The following is a 17,528-nucleotide window of genomic DNA, read 5'->3' as shown; positions in this document are numbered from 1 at the left end:
GACAATCGAACCATCTAATTTCAAAAATTCGCTTTTATCATTCAAATCAAAACATCGACTTCCTGACTCCAAATCAACTATCGGCTTTTAATCATCGAAATCAAGCCAATCGTAATGATCAATTTGTGACTTTCATCAATTTGTGAACTCGCTACTTCGCTTTTAATTAGCAATATCAATCCCAACTCCAAACTTTCGAAATCCAGATTACCAATCCAAAACAGATTTCGTTCTCAAGCAAAACCTGTTCATCAATCATCGATTTTTATTTCCAATCATAACCCAAAACGAAGGCAATCAAGGCTCAATATCAACGATTCTTGACCCAACACACGATCGATTCCAAACTATCGCTTTTAACAAAGCACTTTGATTCGAAAATCATTCATCCTTCATCCTTCCTTTTCTGATTCCCAATCCAGTCGATATCCCCTTCATCTTCCTGCTTCGTTTTCAGATGAATCAAAATCAAACTTTGACTTTTACTTTGACTTTCTTCATCATTAAATCGAACAATTATCCTTTGTTAATTCATATATCATCTTTACTCAAACTGAAAATGAGAACTACAATCGACTCAATACTTTCAATTTCAAATCCAAATCATGATTCAAACATCGATTTAGTTATTTTCGTCACTTCCAATATGACGTCGACTCACAGTAAGAACATTCCAGTCGACATACAACCCAGAATCAAGATCAAACTTCTATAGCTACTTGATGTTCATTCCTAACCATCGATATCAAGCTGTACAACCATGAACCACTTCAGTTTGAAAATCTTCATTCATCGATTCGAAATTAAAACCAAAATAGACTTTGACTTTCCCTTGTGTTTGACTTATCGATTCCACATGTGAAATTCAACACAATCGACTCCAAATTCGACTTCAACAAAACAATTGAAATCCAGTTTCAACTTCGATTTTTATGATATAGAAATCAAACCTCAAATATATTAAATGATAAAAAAAATGTTGACTGAAGAACGAGATATCGAACAGTGAAAAAAAAAATATAAGGAAACAGATCCATGAACAGGTTTGAACAATTGATTGGGCTCATGGTTTCAAGAACAGTAATAACTTCGAAAATGTGGGCTTAATGAACAGTCAAGTGAATATCAATCGGTTTGGGCTTTGTAATCGAATGAATAGTAAAAATTGAGATTTAATTTTGATTTTTGGAGCTTGATCTTTTTAAACAAAAATTGTTGGATCAACAATGGGGTTGAAACGGATTAGATCCAACGAGAAAAATCGACCAAAAATGAAAAACGAAAAATACGAATTGAAATCATCGATGTTTTGGATTCCATTTGAGAATTTGAGATACCTTGTTGACGAATCGAGTTCCATTTTCAACGAACGAATCAAATTTAGAAGATTTTGGTTCTTTTGTCGGAACGAGAAAATCTCCAAGTTAAACATTGTACCACCCATTATGCGTGTTGTATGTAACGCCCGTGTTTCTAGGCTAGACATTAGTATTGACGTAATAGTCTAGGTTAACCTTTGTAACTTATTTTGAAGAAATGAAAAGGAATTATGAGAAAATTATGTGTTTTATGCTTAACTATTAGGGTTTAATTAATTAAGAATAAAAATGAGCGTCAAAAATAAATATTAGATAAAGCCGATATCTATTAAGAAATTTGTAGTGGCCGTGACAAGGATTACAGATATATAAAGAATACCGAAATCCGAGTTATAACGAAGAAGTTATGACCTGTCGAAGTTTCGCGACAAAACCGGCACGGTGCCGAATGATGTAAAAAGTGAGTTTTTGATAAACTACTTTTTAGTCTTAGTGATCTAAACGAAAGTCGTAGTGTTCGTTAAACCGAGAGTATGTATAAAAAGAACGTCCAAATATGACTTCGTATGAGGAAGTTATGATTTTTCTAAGTTTCAACTTAGCACTAGACAGCTAAAAACTGGAATTTTAGATCGAGTGATTTTTAGCCGATACAACCTAAACAATAATCGAATGTCTCGTCAATAGTAGTACAACGGTAAAAAGACAGACGAAAACGGACGTCGGATGAAGAAGTTATGAATTTTTAACGGATTTCCTGTCCCGGTCTGTTAAAAATAATAATATAAAAATTATATTCAAAATTAGCTGACGAAGTGTAAACGAAAGTTGTAGAGCGTAATTTTACCTACGCGTGCATATAAAGAATGTCAAAAACGGAGCCCGTATGCGAAAGTTATGGATTTTGGAAGTTTTTGCACAAAAATCGAGAAAAAAGTGCCAAATCCGAGAATTTCGCATGCTGGACTTCGGCCACGTTACCTTCACTGCATGTGCGCCACGTGTCTGAAACTGCTGAGTCACCGAGGCCACCTGGCGAGGCGTGTCGCCTTCCCTCGCATCCGAAGTGCAGTCCAATGGGTGTCCGACGCGTGCCTTCTTCTGAGGTGTCCGACCTTCGCATGGTGTGCCACGACTCCGAACCTCGGACCTAGACCTCGGTCCAATCAAAGGCCAACAGCTCACCCCTGGCACGTGCGAGGCACCTGCCCTCGCTTCGGATCTGCTGACACGTGGAGTCTTCTCAGCCCTTGGATCAGAAGCCTCGCCCCTATAAATAGAAGGGTGCGAGACCTCCCGGGTATATTTTGGAAACTTGTCATTTTTAACCCCTTAAACAATATATCTTTCATTCCAACTTCCCCCAAAGCCCCGGTATCATACCAAACACCCGAAACACGCCCCGAAGTGCCCGAGAAGCCCGAGAAATTTATCTTTTCGGTTTCGAAGCTCGACCCTCGCAGAGCCCGGTTTCTCGATAAAACTCCAGATTTTATTAGAAACGATCGTTTTAGGAAACGAAGTGCTGCCCGATTATCATTAAATCATATGAGTGTATAGTCACCTTCATCTTACACCTAGATATGAAGTATTTTCTATAAAATACGTGTTATGTGTAATTATATTAATTGTTTAATTGAGGTGACTGTTGATTAGACGTTTTATACAAGTTTTAAACTGTATATGTATTTTATCTACAAATATGTTGGGTAAAACATAGGTAGACAAAATAGCCGATGTGTGTTAAAATAATGAGATGCATCGATGTGATTGTGATCCAGTCATCTAGCGGAGTATGGATGACGACCACGGACTTTTCTAGACAGTCCAGTGGAATGTTGGCAGACTCGCAACCTGTAGGTGTTAATGAGCTTGGGTGTTCATTTGTTGTACTCCATCCCCCTCATGGTTGCCTTTAGGACATGTATGGCTGAGGAGTCCCCTTAGCAGTAGTGTCCATACTGATGATATTCCTTAGGCTAGGTCCCTTATGATAGGTGTTTAGGGACGTAAAGTGAGGATAACGGGAATGGGTAATCATGGTTATTGTTGATTGATGAACTTAATAAGTTTATTATTATTGTGGGTTGAAAACCCTATATGCTCACCAGGCTCCCAAGCCTGACCCACTCAGGTTTTTATGTTACAGGTAGTGGACCCCGAACATAGTCGGATGATGATGAGAGATTTTTGGATTATAGGCTAGTAGTTATAAATAATTGTTGTAAGGCTTATAATGTCTTGTTTATGCTTTTGATATGTATCGGAACATGACATCCCGAGGTTTTGATATGAAATGAAATTATAAATTTCTTAAAGAAAGGTTTTGACAAACTTTTATCATGTTTTGTTTTGGGGACCAATTCCGCAACATCTTTTAAAAGGATTTCTCTGACTTTATTTTAAAAAGCATAAATTAAATCGGTCTTTTCTGGCCGAGAAATTAGGGGATGTCACAGTTGGTATCAGAGCATTAGTTTAAGCGAACTAGGAATTTGTAGGATTTCTAAACTTAAACTTAGAATGCTAAGTGATGATTGTGAGATGAGTGTTTACCATATTTTTGACACGAGCACTAGTTTATTTTAGGAAAGATGCCTAAAATGCTTTTATGTGCTAAATGTTATATGTTTGCCATATATGCCATTATTTGTTTGGATCTATGGTCTGTTGCCGACCGGATCTGGAAACCTTATGTGTTTAGGATTCTAAGCGTACGATTACGATATTAGAACTAACATGTAAACGTTTCGGAGTGATAAGGAGAATTTAAATATCTATCGAGGATAAAGACCTAAATTCGCCTTATTCGGTATATAGATTATAATGGCAATAACTCGCAGTGGAGTTGGAAATGCAAACGGAAACATGAATCAACAACCTCAACCCCAAGTAGTTGAGCAAGTACCTGTTGTAGGAGCTGCACCTGAGCCAATGACGATGGCTGGGGTACAAGCAATGATGCAGATGATGTTGGATCGCCAAATGGAGGAGACAAGGCGATTACTACAACATAATAGGGAAGAAACTACGATACGTGTTGAACAGCCCGAATTGAATGAAGGGAAATCAGTAGGAGGGAACTACAGTGATATTCTTGGTCAAGCCAACCCACCGATAGTTAGACAAAACATTCAGGATGGAGGAGTTGATGGACGTGGATGCAAATACAAAGATTTCATGGCATCCAAACCACCGTGTCTATCTGGAAGTCCGACACTAGTGGAAGTCATGAATTGGATCTCCGAAATGGAGACAATGTTTGAAAGTTGTGAGTGCAGCAACAAACAGAAGACCACACTTGCAATTCCTCTGTTAAAATCTGGTGTATTGAGCTGGTGGAAGGTACTAGCTGATTCGATGCCCAAGGGAGAAGCTAGCAAGATGTCTTGGGAAGACTTTGTGGTACAACTGAAATTGCAATACTGCTCTGAGCACGATCTTCTTGAAATCAACAATGAGTTCCAAAATTTGAAGAAGGGAAAGATGAGCGTTACTGAATACGCTGCTAGTCTTACGGAAAAGATGAAGCTTGTTCCTTATCTAGTTCCAACTGAACTCTCTAAGGTCAACAAGTTTGCCCTCGGATTAACAGTGGACTTTGGTCCGATGGTCAAGCAAGCAACCACTTTGAAAGCCGCCATCTGGGCTGCTAAGAATGTTGAGACTCAGATCAGAGAGAAGGGTCTGGAGAGGGCAGAAGTTGGCGAAAAGAGAAAGTTTGAAGGAATTTCAGGTTCCAACAAGAAAAGCAAATTTTCAAAGTCTAAGAAGTTTGGAGGAGGAGGCGAAGTGAAATGGTGTGAGAAGTGCAAGAAAAAACACTCTGGGAAATGTAGTGAGGGGGTGACTTGCTACAAATGTGGAAATACTGGGCATTATGCCAACGAGTGTCCGTCCAACAAGAGGGTATGCTTTGGATGTAACTAAGAAGGGCACGTTTTGAAAGACTGTCCGAAGAAGAAGGATGCAGCAAAGCCCAATCTTCCACCAAAGCCGAAGGTGAGAGCCTTTCAGATGACACTTGAAGTTGCGAAAGAAGAACCCGATGTCGCTTCAGGTACCTTTCTCGTAAACGAATTGCCTGCCCAAATTTTGTTTGATTCTGGAGCCAATTACTCCTTTATTTCGCATGAATTTGGTAGAAAAATAGCTTTGCCTGTTGATAGACTAGTTAATGCTTTATTAGTCGAGATTGCTAGTGGCAAGTTTGTACCTGTTAGCCATCGTATGAAAAACATCCTCATTGAATTGAATGGGAATAAGTTCCACGAGGAATTATTACCTATCGAGTTAAATGGTTTCGACATAGTTTTAGGAATGGATTGGCTTAGCGCCAATGATGCCGAAATATTGTGTAGGAAGAAGATAGTAAAAGTAAACCCGCCAGGGAAAGAGTCGTTTATGGTGTATAGAGACAAACGCAGAGTAAACTCTGGAATCATTTCCCTAATGAAAGCCAGAAAGTGTTTGGCCAAGGGATGTACATCATATCTAGCGTTCGTGATCGATGCTAAGAAGGAAAAGAAGGAGGTGCAGAATATTCCGGTGGTGTTTGATTATCCGGAAGTCTTTCCCGAAGATCTTCCCGGATTGCCCCCTGATCGACAAGTATAATTTCGTATCGACTTGTTACTAGGAACGACGCCGATAGCAAAAGCACCGTATCGATTAGCACCAACAGAGATGAAAGAACTTATGACACAACTTCAGGAGTTATTGGACAAAGGTTTTATTCAACCTAGTTCATCACCCTGGGGAGCCCCGGTGTTATTCGTAAAGAAGAAAGACGAGAGCATGAGAATATGCATCGATTACAGAGAGCTGAATAAAGCAACAATAAAGAACAAGTACCCGTTGCCGAAGATTGATGACCTGTTCGATCGGTTGCAAGGTTCGAGCTATTTCTCGAAGATCGATCTTAGGTCAGGATATCATCAACTAAAGGTCAGAGAGCAGGACATCGAAAAGACTGCGTTCAGAACAAGATATGGACACTATGAATTTTTGGTTATGTCGTTCGGACTAACCAATGCTCCAGCAACTTTCATGGATTTGATGAACAGGGTTTGTAAACCATACCTTGATAAATCCGTGATAGTATTCATAGATGATATCTTGATTTATTCGAAAAGCAAGTAGGAGCATGACAAGCATCTGCGTGAAGTGCTAGAAGTTCTGAAAAAGGAGAAGTTGTATGCAAAGTTGTTCAAATGTAAATTTTGGATTCAAGAAGTACAATTTTTAGGTCATGTGGTTAACCAAGAAGGAATAATGGTGGACCCAGCAAAGATTGAAGCAGTAATGAAGTGGGAACAACCAAAAATTCCTACGGAGATTCGAAGCTTTTTAGGATTAGCTGGATATTATCGCCGATTTATCCAAGGCTTTTCTTCGATCGCTACTCCATTAACAGCTTTGACCCACAAAGGAGCTACTTATACTTGGAATGGGAAGCATAAGGAAGCCTTTGAGAAGTTAAAGAAGAGATTGTGTGAAGCACCGATTCTTTCGTTACCTGAAGGAGTTGATGACTTCGCAGTTTATAGTGATGCCTATGGAGTTCGGTTAGGTTGTATTCTGACCCAAAGGGATAAAGTGATAGCGTATGCATCGAGGCAATTGAAAGAGCATGAAAAGAACTACCCCACTCATGATCTGGAGTTGGCAGCGGTAGTATTTGCCTTAAAGATATGGAGGCACTATCTTAATGGTACTAAATGCAAACTTTTCACTGATCATAAGAGTCTTCAATATCTCTTTAATCAGAAGGAATTGAACATGAAGCAACGGCACTGGCTGGAGTTACTCAAGGACTACGACTGTGAGATACTTTACCACCCTGGTAAAGCAAATGTTGTTGCTGATGCTCTTAGTCGGATGGTAAATCTTGAAAAGAAAAGGCCAAGAGAGTTGAGAATTGAAGTTGTCTCGACAATTGTGGAAAGTATAAAGAAATCTCAAGAGGAAGCTTTAGAGAAAAATTACCGAAAGGAGGAACGTTTGGGTAAAACGTTGGTGTTTGATACAAACGGTCAAGGACTGAAGGTATTCAAAGATAGGATTTGGGTACCTAAGATGGGAGGAGTAAGAGATCTTCTGATGGAAAAAGCTCACAAGACCATGTATTCGATTCATCCCGACAGTACAAAAATGTATAGGGATCTAAAACCCTATTACTGGTGGCCGATGATGAAGCTCGATGTTGCTAAGTATGTGGCCGAGTGTGTAACTTGTGCTAGGGTTAAGGCACAACATCAGAAACCGTATGGGAGTTTAGAACCTTTACCTGTACCCATGGGTAAATGGGAAGACATTACCATGGATTTTTTGACTAAACTACCCAGAACAAGGAACGGTCACGACATGATTTGGGTGGTCGTTGATCGCTTCACTAAGAGTGCGCATTTCATAGCAGCCAACGAGAAATGGTCTATGGATACACTTGCAAATTCTTACGTGAAGGAAATTGTGAGGCTTCACGGTGTTCCGTTAACGATTGTATCCGATCGTGACAGTCGTTTTACCTCAAGGTTTTGGAGGAGTCTACAAGAGGAATTGGGTACCAAGTTGTGTTTGAGTACAGCTTACCATCCGCAAACTGATGGTCAAAGCGAACGAACAATTCAAACATTGGAGGATATGATGAGAGCATGTACCCTAGAATTCCAAGGTAACTGGGATGAACACTTACCTCTAGTAGAATTTTCCTATAGTAATAGTTTCCACTCAAGCATCAAGATGGCACCTTATCACGCTTTGTATGGGGAAAAGTGTCGAACGTCGTCATGTTGGCTGTAAGCTAGGGAAAAGCAGTTTATGGGACCTGAAATAGTCCATCAGACTGCTGAAAAGTTGAAAGTGATTAGGGAAAGGATGTTAGTAGCTCAAGATCGACAAAAGAGCTATGCTGACAAGAGAAGACAACCGATATCATTCGAAGTTGGAGATTCGGTTTTACTTAAAGTCTCACCGTGGAAGGGACTTATATGATTTGGTAAAAGGGGAAAATTGAGTCCAAGGTTTATTGGACCATTTAAAGTTCTTCAGAGGATCGGGAATCAAGCTTACAAGCTAGAATTACGGAAGAACTGGAGGGTATTCATAATACCTTTCATGTGTGTTATTTGAGAAAGTTCACTGGAGATGTGCCCGACATAATTCCCATTTCTGAATTAAGGTTGGATGAAAACAAGAGGTTAATTGAAGAACCCGATGAAATCATTGACCGTAAGACTAAGAAGTTGCAACGCAAGATGGCCGATTTAGTGCTTGTGCGTTGGAAACATACGAATGGGCCAAATCTCACCAGGGAAACGGAGAGTGACATGATGAGTCGCTACCCGTATTTGTTTGCTGATGTGTGATTCCGGGGACGGAATCATCCTAAGGGGGAGAGAATTGTAACGCCCGTGTTTCTAGGCTAGGCATTAGTATTGACGTAATAGTCTAGGTTAACCTTTGTAACTCATTTTGAAGAAATAAAAAGGAATTATGTGAATATTATGTGAAAATTATGTGTTTTATTCTTAATTATTAGGGTTTAATTAATTAAGAATAAAAATGAGCGTCAAAAATAAATATTAGATAAAGCCGATATCTATTAAGAAAGTTGTAGTGGTCGTGACAAGGATTACGGATATATAAAGAATACCGAAATCCAAGTTATAACGAAGAAGTTATGACCTATCGAAGTTTCGCGACAAAACCGGCACGGTGCCGAATGACGTAAAAAGTGAGTTTTTGATAAACTACTTTTTAGCCTTAGTGATCTAAACGAAAGTTGTAGTGTTCGTTAAACCGAGAGTATGTATAAAAAGAACGTCCAAATATGACTTCGTATGAGGAAGTTATGATTTTTCTAAGTTTCAGCTTAGCAGTAGACAGCTAAAAACTCGAATTTTAGATCAAGTGATTTTTAGCCGATACAACCTAAACGAGAATCGAAGGTCTCGTCAATAGTAGTACAACGGTAAAAACACAGACGAAAACGGACGTCGGATGAAGAAGTTATGAATTTTTAACGGATTTCCTGTCCCGGTCTGTTAAAAATAATAATATAAAAATTAAATTCAAAATTAGCCGACGAAGTCTAACCGAAAGTTGTAGAGCGTAATTTTACCTACGCGTGCATATAAAGAACGTCAAAAACGGAGCATGTATGCGAAAGTTATGGATTTTAGAAATTTTTGCACAAAAATCGAGAAACAAAATGCCAAATCCGAGAAATTTCGCTTGGTGGACTTTCGGCCACGTCACCTTCGCTGCATGCGCGCCACGTGTCCGAAACTTCTCAGTCACCAAGGCCACCTGGCGAGGCGTGTCGCCTTCCCTCGCATCCAAAGTGCAGTCCAATGGGTGTCTGACGCGTGCCTTCTTCTGAGGTGTCCGACCTTCGCATGGTGTGCCACGACTCCGGACCTCGGACCTAGACCTCAGTCGGGCCAACAGCTCACCCCTCGCACGTGCGGGCCACCTTCCCTCGCTTCGGATCTGCTGACGCGTGAAGTCTTCTCAGCCCTTGGATCAGAAGCCTCGCCCCTATAAATAGAAGGGTGCGAGACCTCTCGGGTATATTTTGGAAACTTGTCATTTTTAACCCCTTAAACAACATTTCTTTCATTCCAACTTCCCCCAAAGCCCCGGTATCATACCAAACACCCGAAACACGCCCCGGAGTGCCCGAGAAGCCCGATAAATTTATCTTTTCGGTTTTGAAGCCCGACCCTCGCAGAGCCCAGTTTGTCGATAAAACTCCCGGTTTTATTAGAAACGATCGTTTTAGGAAACGAAGTGCTGCCCGATTATCACTAAAGCATGTGAGTGTATAGTCACCTTCATCTTACACATAGATATGAAGTATTTTCTATAAAATACGTGCTATATGTATTGTTTAATTGAGGTGACTGTTGATTAGACATTTTATACAAGTTTTAAACTGTATATGTATTTTATCTACAAATATGTTGGGTAAACATGGGTAGACGAAATAGCTGATGTGTGTTAAAATAGTGAGAGGCCTCGATGTGATTGTGATCCAGTCATCTAGCGGAGTATGGATGACGACCACGGAATTTTCTAGACAGTCCAGTGGAACGCTGGCAGGCTCGCAACCTGTAGGTGTTAATGAGCTTGGGTGTTCATTTGATGTACTCCATCCCCCTCATGGTTGCCTTTAGGACATGTATGGCTGAGGAGTCCCCTTATGTGACAACCCGAAACTTTTTCCGTTATCCTTACCCAGTTTCCGTTAATAAAACTTGGGTTTTTATTTAATTCCGTCAAATTTCTTAGTTTGGGAAGGACTTTATGTTTTAAATAAATCAATTCGGATTTATTTCCGTTCACGTTAGTATTATTTTTGGTCTAACGGAATATTCTAAGCTCAGTTCAATTGAGTTTTGGATTCAAAAACGAAGTTTTCTAAGTCAAAGCATAGCATCCGGGCCAAACATCCCTTCGAGAGGAGCTTACGGCCGCAAACTCAGTTTACGACCGTAAACCCTGTTCACGGCCGTAAACCCTCCACCAAACCCCTTGGCCGTAAACTCACCCCTATATAAGGGATGAGTGGTCTTCATTCCTCACTTTACACACTCCAGAAGCTTTCTCTATCTACTCTCTCTCTCTCTCTCTCTCTCTGTACAAACTTCGAATTTGCTCAAGGATCCTCAAGAATGTAAGTGATTCTTCACTTTGATTGTGTTTCTATCCTTACTCTAGTGATGAATCCATGTCTTATCTCCTAAATTTCATCATTTTCTAGATTTTCTCTCTCACCAGGAACACCAAGAACACACACTAGTTCTTAACTACCATCTGTACTTGTTCTCTACTAGAAACCATCGATTTTTGCCTAAAAATCAACCTGAAACGCATGAACTGAGTGTTTACGGCCGTACACCCTTCAATGGCCGTAAACTCCATTTTTGGTCGATTATTGACCTTTAAACTCTTCCTTGAACTGGGCACGAGGCTTAGAACACTTCCAGAAGGCTAGAAAGGACCTTGAAACACCGAAAATTGCACCTTTCACCAAGTGTTTACGACCGTAAACCCATGGTCCGTAAACCCATGGACCGCAAACACTTGGGCCGTAAACATATTGACCGTAAACCCTATTGGGCCGCAAACCCTTGACCGTACACTCCTTTTAAGGCCGCAAACTCCCCTTTTCAAATCACATGTGATTCTAACACTTAGTTTCAAGTGTTTCCTGGTCCCTAGGATGGTTTCCTTCCATAAAAAATAGTGTTAATCTCTCACCTAATGCATATATGTACTTTTACATGCTAAATGGGATCCGTTTGTGCCCGAGGCGTTATTTGACACCCAACATTCCTAACAACTTACACTCGAATTCCACGTCAAACAGTGAGTTCATACCCCTACGCTTTTCCGAGTTTTTCATGTTTTCAGGGGGGAATACAAGCAAAAGTACAAGGAAACTTGTGCTCAAAGTATATTATTTTGTATAAAATAATTATATGTTCAGTATGCTTTTAACACGGAAAACAGTTTTACCAAACGATTAAGAAATCAACTCGTAGAAATAGTTTTCAAAACTAAAGCAATGAACTTGAGAATCTTGTCATAAAATGTGATATTTTATAAAGGATTCATACACATCATAAACAGGATTTTTGGTATTATTACCTGCAAATTGTTAGTCTAAAGTTGGAGACACGTCCTTGGTAACACTCCCACCAAATTCGAGAGTGTAGGACTAACACTTGTAACCAGAATCTCTTGTAGGGAGAGCGTGACTATTGTGTATAGATCTATACAGGACTGACTATCCCGCACCTCACTGCTAGCTACAGTTGGACCGTCAGGTCTACGGGTGACAAAGTCATAAAAAGATACTGGCCCCGTTACGTGTCATATCAAGTCTAAGTACGGTTATGACACTCGCAACCTAGATAACAGAATTTACTTTTGTAATAATGAAACAAGTGAACTAACCTCAAAGTAATAACCGATTTTCTTACTAGAGGGTATTAATAATACCCTTAGGATTTAGTTCACTACTTATTTATTAGTTTTATTTATGTAATAAGGCTAATACATCTCACAGAGAGCAAACAGGGTTTTTCAAGGAAACTACATCTAACGATACAAGTATTGTAGATACTCGTACACCTCAGACAAGAACAAATAACCAACTATCAACTTTTAAGGAAAATATAGGATTTTCCTGGGATAACTCAACCTTACATAAACAGTCTATTAAACAAAAAACGAATGGATAATCAAACATCTTTCATAAGAAAATATAGGATTTTCTTGGGAAACACTTTTCAAAGGATCAAAGAAACATTTCTTTCACCAGAACTAAACGCTTATGAACTCACCAGCTTTATGCTGATATTTTAAAACTGCTTGTATTCTCAGGGCAACAATAGACAGGTACTCTTGCCAACTTTTGGAGAAGTCGGAGCATTTTGGAGTCACGTCTTTCACTTTTGTTATATACTGTTATGTACAAACTATGTTTTCAAACAGATGTAAATAATCATATTAATGTAATGGTTGTGTTTACTTCGCTTGCTATGATACAGTTGTTGTGATACTACGCATGACATCACCCGCCCCCGAACATTTCCGTCGTCCATTCCGACGGTTCGGGGGTGTGACACCTTAGTAGTAGTGTCCATCCCGATGATATTCCTTATGCTAGGTCCCTTGTGATAGGTGTTTAGGGACGTAAAGTGAGGATAACGGGAATGGGTAATCAGGGTTATTGTTGATTGATGAACTTAATAAGTTTATTATTATTGTGGGTTGAGAACCCTATATGCTCACCAGGCTCCTAAGCCTGACCCACTCAGCTTTTTATGTTACAGGTAGTGGACCCCGAACATAGTCGGATGATGATGAGAGATTTTTGGATTAATGGCCAGTAGTTGTAAATAACTGTTGTAAGGCTTATAATGTCTTGTTTATGCTTTTGATATGTATCGGAACATGACATCCCGAGGTTTTGATATGAAATGAAATTATATATTTCTTAAAGAAAGGTTTTGACAAACTTTTATCATGTTTTGTTTTGGGGACCAATTCCGCAACATCTTTTAAAAGGATTTCTCTGACTTTATTTTAAAAAGCATAAATTAAATCGGTCTTTTTTGGCCGAGAAATTAGGGGATGTCAAATTGTACAACTCGTTCTTCATGTTCTTCGTGTTCTTCAATGATCCAAGAACATCTTCAAAAGAACAACCAACACATTTCGGTTTTGACTTCAAATTCAATGCATACTTTGAGATTGTTGCTTTGGAACCCAAATTTGCTTCACGGATTTAGATTTCACAACAACATTTGACGATTCTAGTGAATAAACCTTCTTGTTCTTCTGTTTCATCTTCTTCTTCCTTTTCTTTCTCATCTTTTTGCATCTTGAAGACTTGATTTCATGAACAAACCCACTTTCCACAACTTCAACTTTGTGAGTTTGAATCAAATCTTTTGGAGTTAGATACTTGTGAATTTCTTGTATCACCGGCTTCCGATAAGGAATCATTCCTTCAAACGAATCACAAGAACACAAAATATCATCGGTTTGAACTCCAATCGAGCAAAAAACTTTTTCATCTTAAGAATCAACTTGAACTCATTTTCTTGAACATCATGATCATCATCAAGAACACCTTCCCGAGCTTCACGACAATCTGCATAGTATTCAAGTTTATTGCTTCCATATTTGCATTCAGCACGAGGAATTCCTTTTATGACTTCTCATTCTTTTTTATTTCTTCGTCTCTTTTGATACGTTGTAATTAAACGATCAAACACATCTTTGGTTTGATAAATTGGACAACTAATTAATTCTCCAACTTCATTCTTTTCTCCATTTACAACGATATCCCTTTCAGTTTTCAATCCAACAGTCAAGATATAAAGAAGATATTCAAAAGTACATTCACTTTAAAAATCTTCACTCTGTATAATCCATTTCTCTATAATTGCTTCTTTTCTTTCGAATCAAATGATATGAACTTGGGTTTTCTAGAGAGAGAAAGTAAAAAATCAAGGTGGTCTCTAGAGGGAGAAAGTGAATATGAACCAAATTCTAGTGAGAGAAAGTGGTACAAACAAGTATTATAGAGAGAGAAAATCGAATTATTGATCAAATCAAGATAAAATTCGATTTCTAGAACATAAAACACTCTCAAAACACGAAGATCAATAAGAACATGAAGAATCACCAAATCAAGATTGCCACCATGGATCAAATCAAGAACACCTGCTCTGATACCAATTGAAGTGGTGTTGTGTAACACCCATAAAATTTAAGCCAATTTAAAACTTTTTAAACAATCCAAAAGCCATTTGTTATTACAAAAGTTGTTTTCAAAAGGTATAATATCAGAGTATCCCAGAACATAAACATAAATATGAGGAGCTGTACGATCACGCATTCGCCTTGCCGCGATCCCCTGATGTACCTGAAACAATAAAATAAAACTGTAAGCCCGAGGCTTAGTGAGTTCCCCAAAATACCGATACACTGCACTTAATATATATACAAATAACAACATATACTGGGTCCACAGCCTTACAGAATGGGTTACCCCTGGGCCCACAGTGTCAGTCTAGATTGCCTACCGGTCCCACATCTCACATCTGGATTACCACCGAGCCCACAGTACGAGTCTGGATTGCCTACCGGGCCCACAACTCGTATCTGGAATGCTCCTAGGGTTTTTTGGTGACCGCACGAAGCAGTACATCCTCAACCCATCCCACATAACATATCAACATCTAACATAGCTACTAAGCATGCAGATTATCATATAACAACACAGGTAGTCCTACAAATCTACCTAACTAGCATAACCACTTGCATGCAACACTAACTCATACTCAACATTCTAACACTGCTAGGATAACATATCCAATGGGCCGGCCTTGGTACCTTAGACCCCTAAGTATAGTGAGGTAACTCACCTCGCAAGTAGTGCTGGAATACTGTAATTCTCTGACTGCTGTCTCACCGGGAATCTCGAACTGTCACATAATAATAAATATTAGGTTAATACCCAGCATTACTTCCTTGACTAAGTGTCCTCATAACTCATTAAGTCCATTCCCTTTTTGTTGGCCAACGTCCCACACCAAGCCCTTAACTTGGAAGTCCATATACATAAGTCCACTATTGGCCCAATTTACTAAATTGGGCCCAATCTCCTTATTGCGCCTAAACCCATGATCCACTACCACTAACTCACCCATAACATCTTATTTACTACTTCCAATAAATGCCCAAGTCCCTTTAGTCCATAAACAGCCCAATACCCGACGCCTAAATGTCAATGGCCCTACTGAGGATGTACGCGGGGCGTACTCCTCTGGTACGCGGGGCGTACGCGACCAGATGTTGACCACCATCAGGGTGGTTGACCCAGTACGCTAGGCATACTAGATTTATGCTGGGCGTACTCCGTAACTGGCTAAAACCTTATTAAGTGCTTAATAGATTAAGCACTTAAGTCCTAATCTCAGATCCAGAGGCCTAACATGCCCAGGGTCCATAAAGTCACAAACTTTATCACTTTGGACGTCCATAAAGTCCTAAATGCTTGGTCTTAATCCATTAATACCTTATTTCTCTTGCATGGGACACCTACAGCCTATGGGACCTTATTTTTATCACTCAAGGTCCCTTCAAGAGCCTGGAAGGACAGCTCTTTTCGTCCACAACACATCATGCACCAATTTATGGCTTTTGGGACAAGAAATGCTTCTAATAAAGTAATATGATGAGATCTAAGCATATATGTATAAAGTTTGGAACTTTATACCTTCTGGAGCTTCTTGAGCACAAACTATCTTCAGATCTATGAACTTGATCTTCTTCTCTAACACTTGGATGCAATGCTTCCCTCTTGAAACACTCTAAAACACACCAAATAAGCTTACACCCACAAGGAAGGGATAGGGTTTTGGGGAGGACGAATGTAGGCAGTGGAGGCTAAGGATAATCAGAGGAAATGATCCATAAGGGTGTTTATATAGTCCCCAAACCCTAAATATTAGGGTTTTCTCCTGACATGAGTACGCCCAGCATACTAGGGTGCGCCTAGTACGCTCAGCGTACTCCTTCCTAACTTAAAGTTGCAACTTTAATACTTATACTCCACATGGCCCAACTCAGCCCACTCCAGGGACTACAATGGCAATTAAATAAAGAGAAGGGATTCGAAATATACCGACGAAGTTCGGGATGTTACATGTTGATTATGATGGCATGTGCGGAATTAGAAAATATATAGTGAATCATCATGTAAACTCAAGAACACAAGGAGTAAATAAATATGTGTAAGCTCATATTAGATCTAGAAAGGATATACAAATGCGTTTGTAAAAATTTCTCTCTCTAGTCTAACACTCCAAAATGATCATCCTTAAATATGAGTGTCAGTCACTTCCTATTTATAGGAAAGATAACTCATTTACACATCAATAAGGGTAAGCCACATCCAAGTGTGACTTTGCACCCTAACGTTCTCCCCCCCCCCCCCCAAAGTTAGGTTTGGATGTCTAGACTTTAGTCTCCAACGAGCTAGCGCGATCAAGACCAAACTCCCCCTCGAAGTAACATCGATCTTAAAATCCGCAAATAAATATCCAACAAACCCGCTTCGAATACCTATCAGGTGATCGGCGTTGTTTCATCTGTGCTCTCTTGCTCTTCATTGCTTTTATCCATGATAGGTAACCATGCTTCTTCACTAGTTTGAATACTGATTACTCCGTCTTGCTTCCTATTTGCGTCATCATGCTTATCATTCGCTATTATTTTCATTCTCCTTGTGAATTCCCCTATCTTGATTGAGACGTCTTGCTTTTGGATTGGTAAGGTTATTGCTTCTGCCAATGGCTTAACTACTTCGCGTAGGGTTTTGCTTGAGCCAAGATTTACTTTACTTTTCTCTATTTGTTTGTGAATTTATTTTTGGATTAGGTGTCTAAGACAATAACTAAATTCGTATAGACTTGAATTATTAACAAAGTCCTTTTGGGTTGTCCTCAAACCTGGTAATTGAGTATGATAACTTTTAGAGAGAGAGATTGATTTATTGATTTATTATATGATTAATAAATAACAATAAATGATTTGTTAATATATTATGATAATAATATATTAATTAGAAATAGTATAATTTTATTAAGAATTAATCATAAATTAATTAGAATTAATTTTGGG

This window comes from Lactuca virosa, chromosome 3, assembly GCF_052849685.1.
Source record: "Lactuca virosa cultivar CGN04683 chromosome 3, Lactuca_virosa_CGN04683_v6, whole genome shotgun sequence".
NCBI classification, from domain to species: Eukaryota; Viridiplantae; Streptophyta; class Magnoliopsida; order Asterales; family Asteraceae; genus Lactuca; species Lactuca virosa.
This window is presented reverse-complemented; position numbering follows the sequence as displayed.